The 11,065-nt window shown below is 38.4% G+C and overlaps 1 pseudogene; it reads right to left on the bottom strand.

Moving 5' to 3' along the window:
• Window positions 1-4,036: 4,036 nt before the first annotated feature.
• On the bottom strand, window positions 4,037-5,076 carry LOC105098874 (elongation factor 1-alpha 1-like; annotated as a pseudogene).
• Window positions 5,077-11,065: the final 5,989 nt, after the last annotated feature.

The raw sequence follows: 11,065 nt of genomic DNA, 5'->3' as shown, positions 1-11,065 counted from the left end.
TAGACTTAGTGTATTGTTGTTGCTTGAGCATAAGACAGTGTTTGGTTTCCATTCAAACCCCTAGGAATGTCTTTGTGATCAAATACCATTTGCCTTGTTAGGCAACAATGGAAATAATTTCCAGCTTGCTTACCTGGATGATAGTGGCCCTTGTCCCAGGTGGGCTTTTCCACCAGAATTAAAAAAAAAAAATTTTTTTTTAAGTGAAGGTACTGGGGATTCAGCCCAGGACCTCGTGCATGCTAAGCATACATTCTACCACTGAGCTATATACCCTTCCCACCTCCACTAGAATTTTTCTTTCTGTGAACTGGCTGAGACACTCTCCCCTGCCCTGCTTTCTGAATATCCCCTTGTCTCCCCACCTCCAGCCCACTCTGTTGGCCTCCTCAGGCCTGGCTCGCCTCCTCACCTTCTTCCCCTGCCCAGAAGCATCCCTGTCCCCAGCCCTCTGTGACATGCCCGAGCTCTTGGAATCTTGCTTCCTTCCAAAATGCCAGCCGAATCTGACATCAGCTCTTCCAATCCTCAAAGTCCTGACACTATATAATCTTTCTTTTCCTACATAATTTTTTACTGTGGTAAAATACGCATAACATAAAATGTAGCATCTTAACCATTTTTAAGTACATAGACCACATTGGTCCCTCTAGTAACTTTGTCTCTTGGAGAAGGAAGGAAAAAGAAGGATGGTCACATATGAGCCCAGTCTGCTTCCCTTTGGTCAACAGAAGTAAAAATCTTTTAGCAGAAGTCTCAGAAGGGTGAGGGAGAGTCTGGGAGGCCAAGGACTGTGGTGCTGCGGAAAGAGGTGACTGCAGGTTCAGAAGGTACAGTTCCTGCAACCCAGCAAGGGAATGTACTAGGAACTGACAAGGGCGCCCTCTGTAGGTGAGAATCTTAACTTACACCTTAGAAATGGTAACGGTGGCCCATGAATTTCCTAAATAATTTTTTTATCGTAAAACACACATAATATAAAATTTACCATTTTAACCAATTAAAGTGTACAGTTCAGCGACATTGAGTACATTCACGTTGTTGTGCAATTATTGCTCCCATCCATCTCCAGAACGTTTTCCTCTTCAAAAATGGAAACTCTGTACCCATTAAACTATAACTCCCCATTCTTTTGTCTCCTGGCAACCACCAGTCTATTTTCTGTCTCTATAAATCTAGCTACCGTAGATCCCTCATATAAATGGGCTCATACAGTATTTGTCCTTTTGTACTGGTTTCTTTCACTGAGCATAACGTCTTCAAGTTTCATCCATGTTGTCAGAATTTCCTTCCTTTTTAAGGCTGAATAATATTCCATTGTATGGATACACCACATTTGGTTTATCCATTTATCTTTTGATGGACACTTGGGTTTCATCCACCTCTTGGTGCTTGTGAATAACGAACATGGCTGAAGAAAAAAAAGTTTTTTTTTAATTTAAATGATCATTCCCAAGGGGAAGTTTCAGGCTACTAAGAAGAAAACAAATCAAAGTCCATTGACAGGAATTCAGAATCAATGAAAGTAAGTTCCAATTAAGGGTATAGAGCAGAAGTTTCCAAACTTTCTAAGTTCTTGGCACCCTTAGTGTCTCAATGATATTTCACAGGACTATTAAGCCAAAAAACCAAACCAAAACAAAACAAAACTGAACTGTTACAAATTTATTAAATAGCTAGATCCAAACAACAAGTATTTATGTTCTAACAATTAGGTAGCTATTTGGGGGAAAAAGTATATATTATTTAAAGGAAAAATATTTTTTATTTTACTCTTAAATAACTGATTTATTAAGGAGGTGTGTGCACCCGTTAGGCATGTCACTGTCTATCCGATCTTGAAATCTGATTGGACACCGTCACCCTCACTTTCTGTTTCATGTATATTTTTCTTGGTCCTTGCTTTTATCACAGTAACCACTGAAATCCCAGTTTTATGGAACTGTGACAGCTCTGACAGAAAAGTAGCTCAATCTAATGTTGAAATTGAACTACCCTGAGTTAGTAGTTTGCAACAGAAGTCAGGAGTTGCTGTATTTCCTTCAACTTATAAAAATATTCCAATCTGTGAGTTTCTTGCAGCGCTCTGGGCAGTTTGGAGCCAAGTTTGGCAGCTGCAAATCTAGATAATTCAAATACTATGGAGACCTTACTTTGTCAACAAGAATTGCATAAACTGTGTCCGGCTCACTCTCCAACTGACTTCATTTTTACCACTCTAGCCCTCCCTCCCTCGCAGACACGCTGGCCCTTTTGCTGTTTCCTGACCGCTCTGATTACATTGCTACCTCAGTGCCTTTGCATTTGCTGTAGCTTCTCCCTGGATGCTCTTCCCCCATGGATTGCCACAGCTCTCCTCCATCACTCGTTCGGGGATGTCTGCCAGTCCCTGTGTATGCTAGTCACCACCACCCCCACCATTTTCTCATCTCCAGAGCTCTCAAGTTGGCCTACCTGCCATTCTATTGGTCTTCCTGCACTTCCAGGGGTGATTTGTCCCAAACAAACCTCTTTGAAATGAGTGATCTCCAATGACTTCAATAGCAACAAAGTCAGATTGCGGCGTTGATGTAATTAAAATGTTAATGGGCACCAAAAAAAGTAAATGGAACTAATAAAGACCAAAGAAAGGAAAGGAAATAATACAAATGCACAGAACTGTCACAATTTAAACTAGCAAGCCAGGAGTACTCTGAGAAGGACATCACATGAGGAGAAGATGGCAGCATGGTGGCCGTGGCACTCGGCTGCTAAGACCCCTAAATCCAAATGGCTCCTGGGCAGGTGAAGAAATGCTGCTCCCACCTGAGGGAGGAACTGCAAAGTCTTGTTGCCAAGAGCCCTGAACACCAGGCTGGGAGGGGTTTGTGGACATGCTTTGCAATCTATCAAACCATGCTTTTCCCATTGATCTTAGGTGCCATCTTTTTTCCCTCATTATTCTCCTCATTAAACTTAGTTTTAAGGGATCTCAAAATTCTGTCCCAGATTTTTGGTCAAGTTGTTTCTATTAAAAAGTGCTAACTCACAGACATAGAAAACAAACTCTGGTTACCACAGGGAATAGGGCTGGGTGGGATGGATAAATTAGGAGTTTGGGATTTAAAGATACACACTACTATATATATAAAACAGATAAACAGCAAGGCTCTACTGTATAACACAGGGAACTATATTCAATATCTTGTAATAACCTATAATAGAAAAGAATCTGAAAAAGTATATATGAATATGCATAACTGAATCACTTTGCTGTACACCTGAAACTAACACAACATTGTAAATCAACTCTACTTCAATCAAAAAAAGCAGCAACTGTTGGCAAGAATTTGGAGCAACCGGAACTCTTATACGCTGCTGGTGGGGGTGTGCAATGGTACAAGCATTTTGGAAAAGTTTGACAGTTTCTTAAAAAGGTAAAAATACACTTACCATGTAACCCAATATTTCCATTTTTGAATATTTATCTAATAGAAATAAAAAAATATATCCACACAATAAAAAAGTGCTGATTTTAGAAACTAAAACTTAAAACTGCCACCCACCCACCCACCCACACACACACACAAATGGCTCACAAAACTTTCCTTTCCTTCTGAAGGTTTTCATGATACATTGGTATCATTAACCAGTCTTTTACTATTAAACCTAAATGGCCAATTGAGACAAACAGTTCTGAGGTCATTCTTTCACCACTGATTAATATGATCTTGACATTTTTTAATGAGAGGTGGCAGGTAGTGGGGATAATATTAATTTAGCCTCCCAAGCTTTCTGGGCAGACCTTGCCCACTGCAGCAGCCTCCTTGGCCACTGCTTTGATGATACCCACAGCAACTGTCACAAACAGCAAAATGACCCAGAGGATGATCATCAGAGAAGCTCTCAACATACATGGGCTTATAGGAACTATATCAACCATGGCAGCATCACCAGATTTCAAGAACTTGGGGTCACCTTCTAGCTTCTTCCCAGAACAGCAATCAATGTCCTCCAGCTCAGCAAATTTGCAAGCAATGTGAGCTGGGTGACCATCTCACACAGGTGTGTAGCCAGTGCTGATTTGGCCTGGATAGTTCAGAATAGTCAGGAAGTCAGCTTCTTCCACTGGTGGATCATTTTTGCCATCACCAGCCATGTTGCTGTGGTGAACATCTTTGACAGACACCTTCTTAACATTGAAGCACACGTAGTCCCAAGGAAGAGCTTTACTTGAAGCTTCATGGAGCATTTCAACAAACTTGACTTCATTGTAATGTTGACTGGAGCCAAGGTGACCACCATGCTGGGTTTAAGAATACCAGTCCCCTTGGGGACAGTACCAATTCCATCAATGTTGTAAATGTCCTGGAGGGACAGACAAAAGGGCTTGTCAGCTGGATGAGTTGGTGGCAGGATGCCATCCAGGGCTTCAGGCACTGTGGTTCCACTGGCATTGCCATCTTTATGAATGACTTTCCATGGCTCCAGCATGTTGTCACCATTCCAACCAGAACTGGCACAAATGCTCTTGTGTCAGGGTTATGGCCAATTTTCTTAATGTAGGTGCTGACTTCCTTAATCATTTCTTTATATCTCTTTCTAGCTGTAGGAATCCCTTTTGTTAACCTGAAAAATTAGTTGTTTCACACCCAGCGTGTAAGCCAGAAGGGCATGCTCATAGGTCTGCTTGTTCTTGGAGACACTTGCTTCAAATTCGCCAACATCATCAGCAACAAGCTGGACAGCACAGTCTGGCTGAGCTGTGCCTGTGATTGTGGTTTTGACAAAGTCTCTGGGTCCTGGAGCATCAACCATGGTCACATGTGTTGGTCTTGAATTTCCACAGGGAGTTATCAATGGTGATACCTCCTATCAGTGGTGATACTGCACTCACGTTCATCTTTCAGTTCATCCAAGACCCAGGCATCCTTGAAAGGAGCACTTTCCCATCTCAGCAGCCTCCTTCTCAGATTTTTCAGTGCTTCTTTTGTCAGTCCTACCACCCTTGTGGATCATATGGCCGTCAGTGGTAGACTTGCCTGAATCTACATGTCAAGTGATGACAGTGTTGATGTGAATCTTTTTCTTTCCCATTCTGGCTTAGATTCAGTGGGGGTTTTCACAGCACCTATGTTCTGGTGGAAAATTCACTGTTGTCTTTACCACATACCAAGATCCTATGTATGCATGGGTCTTTGTTTCCTTTTGAATAAACTTTTAGTTTTGGAATAATTCTAGATTTACAGAAAAGTTGAAGAGAGAAGGATTCTGTACACCTTCACCCAGTTTCATCTCATGTCCATTTTTTCATGCTTCTATGGTACATTGGTTAAAACTAAGAAACCAGCTTTTGCACATTGCTATTAACTAAACTCCAGACTTTATTTGTATTTCGTCAACTTTCCCCCTAGAGTTCTTTTCCCATCCCAGGATCCAGTCCAGGGTATCACAGTGCATTCTGTTGTCATGTCTCCCCAGTCTCATCTGATCTTTGACAGTTTCCCAGTTTTTCCTTGTTTTTTTTTTTCATGATCTTGACAGTTTTTAAAAGTAGCAGTGATATATTTTTTAGACTGTCCCTCAGTTTAGATTTGTCTGACGTCTTTCTGGGGTTATGGATTTTGGGGAAGGATGCTATCAATGTGAATGCTATAAACTTTCTCATCACATCACATCAAGGGTCCATGATAGCAACACAATTTGTCACTGATGATGTTAACCGTGATCCCTTGGTTAAGGCAGTGTTGCCATGTTTCTCCACTATAAAGTTACCATTTTTCTTTTTCCATGCTTGAATCTTTGGAAGTTGGTCACTAAGCCTGCACTAGAGGAGGGAGGAGGAACTGTTGTGAACTAAGCTCCATTTCTTGGAGCAGGGAGTATCTACATATTACTTGGATTATTTGTATAGGAAAAATTTGTAAGGACTCTCACTTTGTAAGGAAGATCTTCTCCCCCATTTAATATTTTTTGTAACAGCACAGACTTTGTATATTTATTTTATACCTGAAATTATGATCCAATTATTTGGATTTTTGTCACTCAGATTGTTAATTATCATGTCACACAAATTGTTCCATTGGGAACTACTTCAGGTTGGTTCCTATGTCCCTTTCACATACCACCCCCCCCCCTTTTTTTTAAAGGGTTCTTGTTTTCTAGTACTACAAGGTACTCCAGGCTCATTTTATATGTGCCCGGTCACAGCCTTATATTTAGCCATTTCTCCAAGGATCACTGGTCCCTTTTATTTGATAATGGTATTAGAACTCAAGATCTGGGCACTGGGTGTGCTCATTGTTAACCGGGGTGTTGCTGCTTCTAGACCCTGTCAATGAACAGAGCTAGGAAATGTATGCATGTGTATAAACTCAGGTAGAATACATATCTATACTTATTTCTGTATCCATCCACTTCTGTTAAGCTAAACATAAGATCATAATGTCTCCAACTCTTATCCAGTCCCACAGGGTTCATTCTGGACTTACCTTCTTGCTTACAAGTAACTTATCTCTTTAACAGTGAAAAAGCTAGTGGCACCCCCATCATCCTCCATTCACTTACTTATTCGTTCAATTCCAGGATACATGAAAGTAATTTCAGAATTGTTAACTTATATCTCAATGACATAGGTCTGTTTTTGAGTCTGTATTCTGTTCTGCTGGGCTATTTGTCTATTCTTTTGCATTCTAATTTGCCATTCTAATTTGAGTATTATAACTTTTTGACTTAGCCACTCATAGTCCTTTATTTTTCCATACAAATTTATCATGATTTTTTGAGTTTCTTAATTTTCACTGAAATGGCGTAGTTTTATAGTCTGAACTTCTTTTACAATTTTTTCCTTAAAGGTGCCGTGCAGTCTTTTCTAGCTCAGTTCTGAAATAATTTACAGGGTTTTTTTTCCTTTGTGAATGGTGTCTTTTTTTCTATTACATTTTTAAATTAATTATTGCTAGTGTAGAGGTAATGGTACTGATTTTGGTAACTTGATCTTATATCTGACAACCTTGCTAAACTCTTATTAAGCTCGTATTTCTGGTGAATTTTCTAAGTAGATGAGCATTGTATCTCTTATAATTCTTTCATATCTTATTTCTTTGTCTTACCTTATCTCATTAGCCAGGACCTCTAGTAATAGATAGAAGTGTAAATAGTGTACATCCATCTCTACCTTCCTATTGTACCAGACATAATTCAAATGCATCTGAAATCTTTCCATTATGCATACTAGTTGCTGCAGGTTTTTGGTACATATAGTCTTTATTAAAGAATGAAAGTGCCTTCTATTCCTAGTTTTGTGTGAATTTAAAAAATCATAAATAGGTATTTTTTCAAATGCCTTTTCCCATCTATTGAGATAATTGATTTTCTCCTTGAATCCATTAATATAAAAATGATATAAAAGCATCCTTGTATTTCTTGTTTTTTTTGAAGTGCAGTGTTGGATTAGGTGAGCTAATACTTTATTTACACTCATCTATGTCTGTAGCGAAATAAGCCCATCATTTTCTTACTGTGTATTATCCACAGTTAGTTTTGTATCTGAGGTTTTATTAGTTTCATAAAAGAAGTTGGGGTGCTTTCTTTCTTTTCTGTTTTATGAAGCAAACTGAATAAAATAGGAAGTATCTGTTTCTTAAAAGATTGCAAGAACTTACCTGAAAAATCATCTGCACCTCAGGGTAAAGTTTGATTATCATATTGTTTTAAGAATTATTGATCAATTAAAATTTCCTAGGTTTTTTTTTTTTTTTTTTGGTCAGCCTTGGGATTTTTACCTTTTCCCAGAAATGTATTCATTTCTTTTAGCTTTGAAAGTTTTGTGAATTGTTGTTTCTAATATTCTTTATTATTTAAAAATCTAAGTTTGTGTGTTGATTTCTCCCTTTACTCCTGTATTTTGCTGTTTTGCAGCTTTTCTTTTTTCTTCCTCATTAAGCTTGCAACAGGTTTGATGATTTAATCTGAAAACAAAAAACAGTCAACTTTTGATCTGTGAATACTTTTTAGTGTTTTTTTATTCTCTTTGTAATTGATTTCTCTCCTTACCTTTGCTTGTTTTTACTTCTTATTTTTTGGGTTGGTTCTATTGTACTTTTTCCAGTTTTTTGATTTGAATATATATTAGTTCATTTGTTATCAACTTTTCTTCATTAATGTGCTTAAAACTATACATTTTCCTCTAAGACTTGTGTCTCACAGGTTAAACAACATAAAGTGTTCATTTTATTGTATTTCAAGTCTTTCATAATTTCCCTAATGTTTTCTGAGGATTACTTAGAAGGTTTTTTTTTTTCCCTTTCCAAGGCTTATGGGATTTTTAAAAGCCTATCTTCTTATTATCAAGGTCAAATTTTATTGCCTGATGGTCAGAGAACACGGTCTGTATGATGTTGATTTTTTTAGACTTTACTGGGGCCTCCTTTGTGGCCTAGAAGGTAGTCAGTTTTTATGATTGTTCCATGTTATTTTAAAAGAACATACATTTTGCTTGTGGGTATAAAATTTTCATACCATCTATTAATTTGAATACATTGTTATCCACATTTTTAATATTTTCTCTTATTTCTGTTCAATGATTAAGATGTTAGACCAGTTTTCACAATAGCTTTGAAATTTATCATTGATATTTTAATTTCTAAATTGGGTATGGATTTTGCTACATCCTGCTGTGCAAAGAATAGGGCTATGAACTCAATAACCTAGTATTTTTTTAATTGACTAAAAAAAATTTTAGGGGAGGAGGAGGTAATTAGACTTTTGATTTTTTAATTTATTTTTTTAATGGAGGTACTGGGGATTGAACCCAGGTCCCCGTGCATACTAAGCACACACTGTACCACTGAACTATATCCTCTCCCTTAATAACCTAGAATTTTTGAGTAGTCTGATCTGAGACCCTGGTCAACATAATACATATTTATTGAGGATATGGCTCTTGTGGGAATTGTCCCAGCAGGATCTGTGCATAATTTCCTGAATGGATTTGAAAGTATATTTTTAAACATGGAGGCATGCCCCTAATTATAAAACGTAACCTATGGGATAATGGCCAGAATTCAGAGGCAGCTTCCTGCACAATGTTCAGAAGTTCTTCTTCTCCTGGTCCATGACCTGCCTGTCCGTAACCCCACTCCCCAGTGCCCATTCAATGCCGTAGTGACTAAAATGCAACTACTAAACATTCACTTGCAGAGTTGTGATCTCCAAATGTCCTCTTTTAAAGTGTAAAAATATTCATGGACTGGCTGTAAATTGGTATTATTCTCCAACACCTTGTGGTAAATTTACCAAATTTCTCTACTTTCTGATGGCTAGCTAAAAACACTTTTGTAAGGAAAGAGGTTAAGGGGAAAGGGTGGGAAAGAAGGGAGACATAGCATGGGGAGGAAGGCAGCAAAAGGCATTTTCCAGGGAGATGATTTCCGGGAAAGCTGCAACTGTTGGGGTTTTGGAAGATGGGGGCAGCAAGAAGGTATATGTTTGTGGGGAGGTGGATGAGCAGACAGTGGACCTGGGGATATTTATGAAGTCAAACATCATCTATGTTATGATTTTTATCAGCTGGCCTCATACATATGGCTAGCTTCTTCCCTATTAGACAAGAGGCACATTTTCTACTCTTCTTCTGTGTTGCCTCAGAGAAATAAAAAAGGCAAATTTGATGTTTCTGTTTTCTTCTCTGCTTTATTATCATTTCAATAAGAATCTCACAACGACCTAACCTGGATCATACTAATGTGATATATCTATTGCTCAAATAATTCATTTGATAGTTATTATATGGCCTTGTAGCATCTCATATCTTCTTGGGTTCTTGGTTAAGTTCTTTATTGTGACTGAACTTAACAGGTGTGTCATAGTCTCAGTGATACTGTAAGTCTCTTGAGGGTAAGTCCACTGGGTAATATTTTTTTGAATCTGTGATGGCTGGTTATATAATGCAATGCACATAGCAAACATTGCTGTAGGTTTATTTATCTTTTTAGCCTATGGACACTGTGTCCTTCACTAGAGTTCATAGTGACTGCCTTTGAAGGAATGCTTCAGTCTTACTGATAACCAAGCAGATAACATTCTTGATCTCAGATAAAAGTCGTACTAAAACATTCATCACCAGAGATTAAAACTTGTATCAGAATAGAGAAAGAAATTCCATATCTCTCCTCTTTATCGTGTAATTGCATTAATTAGCTTTTAACTAGATGAAATAATGCAGGGTAACCTGTCAGGACGACTTCATCTTGTGTACAGTAATGCATACTTCTCAGATCCTGAGAGTCCATGATAAACATGCTCTAATATGAACTTGACATGATTGAGCCTCTCTTTTTTACCCCTTTCCAGAAGTTGAATTTAACCCTGTTAGATTGAAATGGGAATAAATAAACACACTTACTTAAAGGTGTGAATGAGAAATATGGCCACTGGAGATGAATTGATTGGCTATTAAAGGCCGGACTCTTGCGTTGGTTAATTCACCACAGTTCAGGGGCCAGTTCACAAGGTTGTAGACTCGAAAACTTGCATTCTGAGGCTTTTTGACAGCATTCCTGGTCAACCTGCCCTTTAGGATGGATTAACATTAACCAAGCCCAAGACCCAGGTCTTTGTATCCAATTATATCAACATTTATTTATTCAACACGTATTTATTGAGCCCTACAAGGTGACAAGCCCTGTTCTAGGCACTGAGAATGGAGCACTGAACTTTGTTTTGTGCCATTATAGAGTGCACATTTTAATGAAGGAGTTTGACAAACAAATGAATATCTAATATCACCAGTAGGTGATAAAGGCAATAAAGGAAAATAGAGGAGGGTAAGAAGATAGTGAGAGATAGACAGGAAGAGCCCACATGAAATGAGAATATGAGCCATGTGAGGTCTGGGCAGTTTCAGAGGGAGGGAACAGCAAGTGCAAAGGCCCTAAAGTGGATACCAGCTTAGAATGTCCCAGGAACAGTAATGCCTACCTTCAATAGACCAGAATGTTTTGGGGGCAAATAAAGTCCTTTCTCTCCGTGCAGGTCTTTTACCTAGAAAGCCATGTCACTATCCAGAGGCTAACTGGTGAGCTTG

The sequence above is a fragment of the Camelus dromedarius genome, chromosome 2 (genome assembly GCF_036321535.1).
Source record: "Camelus dromedarius isolate mCamDro1 chromosome 2, mCamDro1.pat, whole genome shotgun sequence".
Lineage (NCBI taxonomy): Eukaryota > Metazoa > Chordata > Mammalia > Artiodactyla > Camelidae > Camelus > Camelus dromedarius.
The sequence above is the reverse complement of the archived record's forward strand: the minus strand, read 5'-3'. Positions and strand labels throughout refer to the sequence as shown.